Source organism: Dendrobates tinctorius, unplaced genomic scaffold (assembly GCF_039654945.1).
Source record: "Dendrobates tinctorius isolate UK_male_01 unplaced genomic scaffold, ASM3965494v1 ptg000019l, whole genome shotgun sequence".
In the NCBI taxonomy this organism is placed as follows: Eukaryota; Metazoa; Chordata; class Amphibia; order Anura; family Dendrobatidae; genus Dendrobates; species Dendrobates tinctorius.
The window spans coordinates 49,659,498-49,670,325 of record NW_027361687.1 but is presented as its reverse complement, the minus strand read 5'-3'; positions in this window follow the sequence as shown (position 1 = coordinate 49,670,325).

Below are 10,828 nucleotides of genomic sequence, written 5' to 3'. Positions count from 1 at the left end.
CAATTGCATATTAATGTCTTTGCCAAGTGGTCTTGTCTGGCAGGCTGACCTCAGCATATATGTGGAGATTTTTAATTTATACTATCATAACCCTCAAGGTTTATCTATTCAATTGCTTCTAATATATAATATATACGTTGTTTTCTGCTGCGGATCATCCCTTTCATTTGGAGGCTTATTGCCCTATCTATTTAAGCTTGTTTCATATTTTAATGTTACCTAATAAAAATACGGTAATGATTTTACTTCACATTTCTTACCATTTTTTTTTTTTACTTCATTTCATATGGTACCCACCAATACGAAATACATGGAACTAAGTATCGAAGTGACTTCTCGCCTATAAGAAAAAGGACCATGAGATTAAAATTTTCAGTTTGTCGGATTTTTCTCTTTATAGGTATATTTTTGAGTAAAATGTAAATTGTTCTTTTATTCTATAAACTACTCACAACATGTCTTTGAATTTACAAGCAATAATTTTTTTTCTTTTCAGAAAATGAGAAATGGTCAAAATAACAAAAAAATGCAGTGCTTGCAGACCTCAAATAATGAAGTTCATAATAATTTAGAAACAACAATACCATTAGTATTTAACTCAGGAAGAGTTCAGAAATCAATATTTTGTGGAATAACCATGATTTTTAATCACAGCTTTCATGCGTCTTGGCATGCTTTCCACCCGTCTTTCACACAGCTTCTGGGTGACCTTATGCCACTCCTGGTACAAAAATGTAAGTTCTTTTTTTTATGGCTTGTGACTATTCATCTTCCTCTTGATTACATTCCAGAGGTTTTCAATGGGGTACAGGTCTGGAAATTGAGCTGGCCATGACAGGGATTTGATGTGATGGTCCTTCATCCACACATTGATTGACCTAGCTGTGTGACATGGCGCATTGTCCTGCTGGAAAAAAAACAGTCCTCAGAGTTGGGGAACATTACCTGAGCAGAACGAATCAATCGTTTTTCCAGGATAACCTTGTATGCGGCTTGATTCATACGTCCTTCGCAAAGAATAACCTGTCCAATTCCAGCCTTGCTGAAGCATCCCCAGATCATCACCGATCCTCCTCCAAATTTCACCGTGGGTGCAAGACAGTGTTTCTTGTACGCCTTTCCAGGTCTCCGTCTAACCATTAGATGACCAGGTGTTGGGCAAAGCTGAAAATTAAACTCACTCCAGTCCTCTATGGTCCAATCCTTATGGTTTTTGGCAAACTTCAGCCTGGCTCTCCTTTGCTTCTCATTGGATGAAAAGCTTTTTTCTAGCTTTACAGGACTTGAGCCATGCCTCTAGCAGCCTGTTATGAACTGTTCTTGCCGTGCACTTCACCCCAGCTGTCATTTGCCATTCCTTTTGTAGGTCACTTGATGTCATCCTGCGGTTGTTGAGTGACATTCGAATAAGATGACGGTCATCCCGGTCAGTGGAGAGTCGTTTTCGCCCTCTGCCGGTCTGTAGCTTCGTTGTCCCCAATGTCTGCTCCTTGACCTTGTTGTAATGGTCTCCCGTCTTAGAAATTTTAAGAATGGAGGCAACATGACGCTCACTGTATCCCTCTGCTAGTAAAGCTAGAATTTAGCCCTTCTTTTCCTTACGCAAGACTTTTCTTTTCAATTCCTTTGGCATGGTTAAAAGTTATTTTTTTCAATCCTATTACTTTAGAGATATTACTAGCACTTGTTTTGCCATCCAACTTGTCCTATTGCAAGAAGTTTGTGAACATCACAGCAGGATTTTTTATACTTTCCTTCATTAAATAAGATTTGGTTCAGGTGATCACCTAATCAGAAGCACATTAAGTAAAATTAGGTGTACTCTGGTTGGAATTCAACTGACAATGGAATGGAATGGCCGTCAGACATGAAGAGAAGCTGATTTTTAGAAAACTGTGCAGTGGTCTCTTAATTTTTGCCAGAGCTGTATATAGTATAAAGGCCTCAGTTCTCTCCATATATATAGTATGATGGCCCCATTTCTCCCCATGTATATAGTATGATGGCCCCAGTTCTCCCTCCCCATATATATAGTATGATGGCACCATTTCTCCCCATGTACATAGTATGATGGCCCCAGTTCTCCCCATATATATAGTATGATGGCCCTAGTTCTCCCCATATATATAGTATGATGGCCTCTGTTCTCCCCCTATGCTGTATACAGTATATTATGATGGCCCCAGTTTCCCCATATATATAGTATGATTACCCAAGTTCTCTCCATATACAGTATATAGTATGATGGCCCCATTAATAAGGGAGTACACTTATACTAAGGGACTGTGAATTATCAGGATTTAGCACCCTCACCACTACCCAATTCATTTTATATCTATAGCCAACGTCCCCCTCCTCCATCATTGTACTTCCTCCACCTCCATCATTGCCCTCTCCTCCACCTCCATCACTGTTCTCCCCCACCTCCATTGTCCTCTCCAACTCCATTGTTGTCCCCCACCTTCATCATTGTCCTCCCCCACCCACATAATTGCCCTCTCCCCCACCTCCATTATTTCCCTCTCCACTACCTCCATCATTGTCCTCCACCCACCTCCATGATTGTCCTTTCCACCACCCACATCATTGTTCTCCCCCACTATCATTGTCCTCTCCAACACTTCCATCGTTGTTCTCAACAATCGACATCACTGCCCTCTCCCACATCATAATTTCCCTCTCACTTACCTTCATCATTGTCATCGCCACCACCACTATCATTGTCATCTGCCACCTACATTATTGCCCTCTCCCCCACCTTCATCATTGTTGTCTCCACCACCCCAATCATTGTACTCCCCCACCTCCATCATTGCCCTCGCCTCCCACCTTATCATTATCCTCTCCACCAACCCAATCATTCTTCTCCCTCACCTGCTTCACTGCCCTCTCCCCTACTTCCATCATTGTCCTCTACCCCACCTCCATCATTGCCTTCTCCTCATCTCCATCATTGAATTCTCTCCCACATCTATTATTGTCCTCTCAACCATCAAAATCATTGTTCTCTACTCCCCCACCACCCCTGAATGTCCTGGACCTATCTACAGTGTATTGTTAAAAAAAACAAAACACCAACACCACCAGAGGCGTATCTAGGAGGAGCAACCGGGGCATGTTCCCCAGGCGCAGCCGGCAGGGGGGCGCAGTCGAGCCGCCTAATGCGGAGGTCCGCAGTGTCTCCCCGTCGGCTGCATTCTGCAGCCCCCCAGACTGGGAGTCGGCCGTTCTCTGTGTCAGCTGTCAAGTTGACAGCCGGCACAGAGAAGCTGCAGCTTGCAGGCTCCCAGTGATCAATTGTAGTCACGTCTTACAGACGCGAGTACAATTGAAGCTCTGGCCTCCGGGTCAGAGCGACGCCAGCAGCGTGATCACCACATGTGGCTCATGCTACTGATGTCACTCGCTAGTGCCCAGAAATGCGAAGAGCATCGGTGGTAAGTGCTCCACTCTGGAGCTGAAGAAACCATCGAAGATTAAGGGGGTACTTAATGTGTGGGGGGATTTGGAGTGGGGATGGGGGTTATTTAATGCATGAGGAGATTTGGAGTGGGGATGGGGGTTATTTAATGTGTGGGGAGATTTGGAGTGGGGATGGGGGGATTTAATGTGTGTGGAGGGATTTGAAGTGGGGATGGGAGGGATTTAATGTGTATGGGGGGATTTGGAGTGGGGATGGGGGGATTAAATGTGTGTGGGGAGATTTGGAGTGGGGATGGGGGATTTAATGTGTGTTTGTGGAGATTTGGAGTGGAGATGGGGGATTTAATGTGTGTGGGGAGATTTGAGGACACAAAATGAGGAGCATGTATATATGAGGGCATATATGAGGGAACAGTATGGGGATGGGTGCACACACAGTATGGTGACTGGGGGGATGGGTGCAGATAGTATGGGGAACGAACGGGTGAATGTATATGGACACAGTATGAGTAGCGATGGGAAAAATGTATGTGGACACAGTATGAGCAGTGAGGGTGATGGGATGTGTTCAGACACAGTATGGGGAGTCAGGGGTATGTGTGAGCAGGTAGTATAGAGACTGAGGGGGTAAATATATGAGACAGTATGGTGAACAGGAGGGATGTGAAAGGAGACAGTATGAGGAGGGAGGGGAATAGTTTGAGACAGTATGGGGGAGAAAAGTGAGTGGACACAGAATAGAGACTGAGTAGTGGGGGCGTAGCATGGGGGACAGTGTAAGGGTACAGCCAGGAGGACACAGTATGCCAAGGAGGGGGAGTATGATGAAAAGGTACAGTATAGAGATTGAGCCCTATTGGGAGGATACAGTGTGAGAATACAGTGTTAAAAGGTATCCCAGTCTGGAAAGGAGAGGTACATGTACCAAAAGAGGGACAGTGTGGGGTCATATTTTGTGCAGACAATATAGTGAGGAGCAATTATTTATTCAGGGGCTCAGCATAGGGCAGATATTTTTATTCAGGACCATTATAATGACATTTCTATCTTTAAGGGCATCATGGGGAGATTTGCTGCAGAAGACCAGAGAAGATGGGAGTCTGCAGAGACGGCTGTGGATGAGAAAACTCATTATGGGGTCTGGACAAGATGAAGAAAAGGAGAACGACTCCAGAGACAATGACATCTATAAGGTACCTGGATGTAAATATTATTTGAGAAACTGATTTATTCTCATGTTTTTATTTATGTTAGGAGCATTAAAGGGGTTGTCCAGGTTTGTGATGAGTCTGCAGTCATTCTATGTGACTGCAGACTTCTGAATTCTCACAGTGCTCACTGAACGCTGTAAGGATTCTCTCGTGTTGGTAATTTACATACATGCAGTCGCATACTGACTAGACATGTGTGGCCTCACTCAATGAAAATGAACGGAGCGAGGACGGGCACGTCTGGTCAGAATGTGGCCAGTGCTTGTGCTGACATGACCGTGTATTCTTACCACTGGAAACGGAGAATCCTAAATGTGTCCAGTGCATTCTTTGTGAGAATTCAGAAGCCTGCAATGTCAGGATTCAGCTCTGCAGGTTCCAGTAGTCATCACATGGACACTTCACACATATGTGACTCTCATAATTATGGTCCTGTGACGACGAGCTTCTCTTCCTGCTTCTCTCTGGTTTTGACTGAACATTGAGAGCATTAGGTAGAGCAGCTCGTCGGTACATGACTAAGTGTGCAAATCGCATGTGTGCTTGGGGGGAGGAGGGGCGCCAAACTAAATCCTTGCCCCAGGTTCCAGAGAGCCTAGATACACCTCTGACACCACTAACCTCTCTGTCCTTTCTCACAGCATCATCGTCACTGGCAGCTTTCTCTCTGACACAGGTGAGCGCACTGCTGCTTGCTGACATCATCCACCCATGCGCTTGTTTCAGACAGAAAGCGCAGGGCAGGAAGCAGAGGACAGATCTCTGCAGCTCTGCTCCACTGCCATTTCTTCCTGTAGGAAGCGGAGCCATGGCAAATTTTAGGCCATGCCCCGTCCACACCCATTTTACAACTAGTCACACCCATGTCCATGCCCCGTCAACACCCATTTAGCACAGCTGATTACATTGATGCTGAGGGCACAGTGGCTGGTACTGTGGGCACACTGACTGGTACTGAGGAAAAGAAAGAACAGAGAGAGAAAAAAAGAAAGAACAGAGAGAGAAAGGAAGAGGAGAAAGGAAGAAAGAATAGAGAGAGATAAGAAAAAAGAACAGAGTGAGAAAGAAAGGGGAAAGAAAGAAAGAACAGAGAGAGAAAGGAGAGCGAAAGAAACAGAAAGAAAGAACAGAGAGAGAAAAAAAGAGGGGACCGAAAAAAAGAACAGAGTGAGAGGGAAAGAAAGAAAGGACAGAGAGGGAGAGAGAAAGAGGGGAAATAAAGAACAGAGAGAGAGAAAGAAAGAAGGGAAAGAAAGAAAGAAAGAACAGAGAGAAAGAAAGAAAGAAAGAAAGAAAGAACAGAGAGATAGAAAGAAAGATGGGAAAGAGAACAGAGAGAGAAAAATATTCAGAGAGAGAAAGAAAGAAGGGACAGAAAAAAGAACAGAGAAAAAAAGAAAGAGGGGAAAGAAAGAACAGATAGAGAGAGAGAAAGTAAGATGTGAAAGAAAGAACAGAGAGAGAGAGAAAGAACAGAGAGAGAAAGAAAGAGGGGAAAGAAAGAACAGAGAGAGAGAGAAAGAACAGAGAGAGAAAGAAAGAGGGGAAAGAAAGAACAGATAGAAGAAAAAAGAACAGAGAGAAAAAGAGGGGAAGGAAAGAACAGAGAAAGCAAGAAAGAGGGGAAAGAATGAAAGAACAGAGACAGAAAGAAGAGAGAAAGAAAGAAACAGAAAGAGAAAGAAAGAATAGAGAGAGAAAAAAAGAGGAGACAGAAAAAAAGAACAGAATGAGTGAGAAAAAAAGAAAGAGGGAACAGAAAGAACAGAGAGGGAGAAAGAACTGGGAGGGAGAGAGAAAAAAAGAGGGGAAAGAAAAACAGAGAGGGAAGGAAAGAAAAAGAACAGAGATAGAAAGAAAGAGTGGACAGGAAAAAGAACAGAGAGAGAAAAAAAGAAAGAGGGGAAAAAAAGAAAAGAGAGGGAGAGAGAAAGAAAGAGGGGAAAAATAAATAACAGAGAGAGAAAAAAGAGGGGAAAGAACAGAAAGAGAAAGAAAGGAAAGAGAGAACATAGAGAGAAATAAAGATGAAAAAAGAAAGAACAGAGAGAGAAAGAAAGAACAGAGAGAAAGAGGGGAAAGAAAGAACAGAGAAAGAAAGAACAGAGAGAAAGAAAGAAAGAACAGAGAGAAAGAAAGAGGCAATAGAAATAAGAACAGAGTGAAAAAAAGAAAGAGGGGAAAGAAAGAACAGAGAGGGAGAGAGAAAGAAAGAGGGGAAAGAAAGAACAGAGAGAGAAAGAAAGAGGGGAAGAAAGAAGAGAGAGAGAAAGAAAGAGGGGAAAGAACAGATAGAGAGAAAGTAAGATGTGAAAGAAAGAACAGAGAGAGAGAAAGAACAGAGAGAGAAAAAATGAGGGGAAAGAAAACAGAGAGAAAGAAAGAGGGGAAAGAAAGAACATAGAGAGAAAGAAAAGAGCAAGAAAGAAAGAAAGAAACAGAAAGAGAAAGAAAGAAAGAACAGAGAGAAAAAAAGAGGGGGCCGAAAAAAAGAACAGAATGAGAGAGAAAAAAAGAAAGAGGGGAAAGAAAAAGAACAGAGAGGGAGAGAGAAAGAAAGGGGAAAGAAAGAAAGAAACAGAGAGAGAAAAAGAAAAAGAACAGAGATAGAAAGAGAGAGTGGGCAGAAAAAAAGAACAGAGAGAGAGAAAAAAAAAAGAAAGAGGGGAAAAAAGAACAGAGAGGGAGAGAGAAAGAAAAAGGGGAAAGAAAGAACAGAGAGAGAAAAAACGAGGGGAAAGAAAACAGAGAGAAAGAAAGAGGGGAAAGAAAGAACATAGAGAGAGAAAGAAAAGAGCAAGAAAGAAAGAAGGAAACAAAAAGAGAAAGAAAGAAAGAACTGAGAGAAAAAAAGAGGGGGCCGAAAAAAAGAACAGAAGGAGAGAGAAAAAAAGAAAGAGGGGAAAGAAAAAGAACAGAGAGGGAGAGAGAAAGAAAGGGGAAAGAAAGAAAGAAACAGAGAGAAAAAGAAAAAGAACAGAGATAGAAAGAGAGAGTGGACAGAAAAAAAGAACAGAGAGAGAGAAAAAAAAGAAAGAGGGGAAAAAAGAACAGAGGGAGAGAGAAAGAAAAAGGGGAAAAAATAAGTAACAGAGAGAGAAAAAAGGAAAGAGGGGAAAGAAAGAACAGAAAGAGAAAGAAAGAGGAGAAAGAAAGAACAGAGAGAAAGAAAGATGGAAAAGAAAGAACAGAGAGAGAAAGAAAAAGAAAGAACAGAGAGAGAAAGAAAGAGGGGGAAAGAAAGAAAGAACAGAGAGAGAAAGAAAGAGGGGGAAAGAAAGAAAGAGCAGAGAGAGAAAGAAAGGCGAGAGAGACAGAAAGAACAGAAAGAGAGAAAAAAGAAGGGAAAGAACAGAGAGAAAGAAAGAACAGAGAAAAAACAGAGAGATAGAGAGAAAGAAAGAACAGAGAGAGAAAGAAAGAGAGGACAGAAAAAAGAACAGAGAGAGAAAAAAGAAAGAGGGGAAAGAACTCAGAGGGAGAGAGAAAGAAAGAGGGGAAAGAAAGAACAGAGAGAGAAAGAAAGGGGAAAGAAAGAACAGATAGAGAGAAAGTAAGATGTGAAAGAAAGAACAGAGAGAGAGAAAGAACAGAGAGAGAAAGAAAGAGGGGAAAGAAAGAAAGAAGAGAGAGAGAAGAAAAAAGAACAGAGAGAGAAAGGAGAAAGAAAGAACAGAGAGAGAAAGAACAGAGAGCGAGAGAAAGAAAAGACCGAGAAAGAAAGAGAAAGAGAAAGAACAGAGAGAGAAAAAAAGAGGGGACCGAAAAAAAGATCAGAATGAGAGAGAAAAAAAAGAGGGGAAAGAAAGAAAGAACAGAGAGGGAGAAAGAACAGAGGGAGAGAGAACGAAAGAGGAGAAAGAAAGAACAGAGAGAGAAAGAATGTACACACATTGCTCCACTCCGTGCACCTTGTACACATGCAGCTTTGCTCCATACACCTCATACACATGTGGTTCTTCTCCATACACCTCGTACACACGCGGCTCCACTCCGTACACCCCGTACACATACGGCTCTGCTCCATTTCGTAAACACACGGCTCTGCTCCGTACACTTTGTACACACAGGGCTCCGCTCCATACACCTCGTACACACACGGCTCCGCTGTGTACACCTCACACACATCTCCGCTCCGTACACCTCGTACACAAGTGGCTCTGCTCTGTACACCTCGTACACACGCGGCTCCACTCCGTACACCTCATACACACACGGCTCCACTCCGCACACATCTCCGCTCCGTACACCTCATACACATGCAGCTCTGCTCCATACACCTCGTACACACACACGGCTTCGCTCTATACACATCTCAACTCCATACACCTCATACACACGCAGCTACGCTCAGTACACCTCATACACACACACGGCTCCGCTCCGTACACATCTCCGCTCTGTACACCTCATACATACGTGGCTCCGCTCTGTACACCTCGTACACACACATTTCCGCTCCGTACACCTCGTACACACACACGACTTCACTCCTCACACCCCGGACACACACGCAGCTCCGCTCCGTACACCTTGTACACACACAGCTTCGCTCCATACGCCTCATACACACACACGTGGCTCCGCTCCGTACACCTCGTACACACACATCTCCACTCCGTCCACCTTGTACACACACAGCTCTGCTACATCCACCCTGTAAACCCCTCCTGACCCCACACTTAAACTTCCCCAATCCAGCACAGCAGAGTCCTGCATACACCAGCTTCTGATCATGTGACCCCTGACTCCTCCGCTCCTGTGACCTCATCACAGGTCCTGTGCGCACAGAAGAGAACAACCTAGCGACATCATCGCAGGCTGTGAGGGGCTGCGGTGTGTCTCTGGACAGGCGAGGATGGGGTCGGTGTATGGGGGGGCGTGCGGCTTATCAGTGCAGTGCAGGAAAAATAAGCTCCCACCCGGGACAGCGGGACAGGCAGTCAAAAACAGGACTGTCCCGCCAGATCCAGGATGGTTGGGAGCTATGTAGGTAGGTTAGTATAGGGAGGAAATGAGAAATTCCGTTTTGGAGAGATTCAGTTTCAGATAGAGGGAGGACATTACATTAGTGACAGTTTACAGACAATACCTGATATTTTGTATTAAAGTGGGGGTGATGTCAGGAAACTTTGGTGCATAATTGGGGGTCAGCAGCATAGAGATGGTACTGGAAACCAAATCTGCTGATGGTTTGTCCAATAGGGGCAGTTTATAAGAAGAGGAGAGGACCTAGGAAGGATCCTTGAGTAACCTTTACAGCCCTCTATAGTTACACCCAAAAGCTATGACATTTCAGAAATATCATGCGTACAAGAACTGCAGTGTTTGTGAACTCTGCAGCATGTCAATTCTTTCAGTGTTTTGTAGCATTTTTTCACCCATAGAAGGCAATGAGAAAGTGAAAAATGCTGCCAAAAACAAAACACAGGTTCTGCAGGGTTTTTGGTGAATAAAACTATCTCTATTAAACATGTATTGTAGACAAAGCACATGCATAATCTGCTAAAAAAAAGCTGTAAAAAAAGCAACAAAAACATTGTGAAAACATGAGTATAGAATGCGACATTTTTTGTCCAATAGAGCAGTTTTGCCTCCAGAAAAAAATTTAGCAAAAGCGCTGAGTGTGGACATAGCCTAATACTGCCAACCTAAAAACCAAACCCAGAAAGCTATGTTGTGTGTTAGGTACATCCATTCTAAGTAATTTACAGCAACAGCCAGCAGTATGATCACTGGGGGACCTACTGCTCAGACCCCCCATTAGTTTTGAGCACGGGAATTTCAAGGTTTCCAGATGAGCAGCCATGAACCACTGCGCCTCATGCTCTCTAAGGCTGTATGCCCACGTTGCATTTTTTAAGCGATTCCGCCGCGTTTTTGCCGCTGCGGCAACGCTGTTTTAAACGCATCCCATGTAATACTATGGGATTCTGCAATTGCTGTGCCAATGCTGCGGATTTTACCACTGCGGAATCGCATAGCGGTAAAATCCACAGCATGTCGATTAATTTTGCGAAATCGCAGCGATTCTGCCGCCATAGGATTGCATTGAAATGCTCACTTTACGCATGTGGCTATGCTCATGTGCGGATGGTACCCAGGATCTGGAGGAGAGGAGACTTACCTTCATGCCCTGGGTACCATATTCCTGTAAAAAATAGAATTAAAATAAAAATAGGGATATATTTACC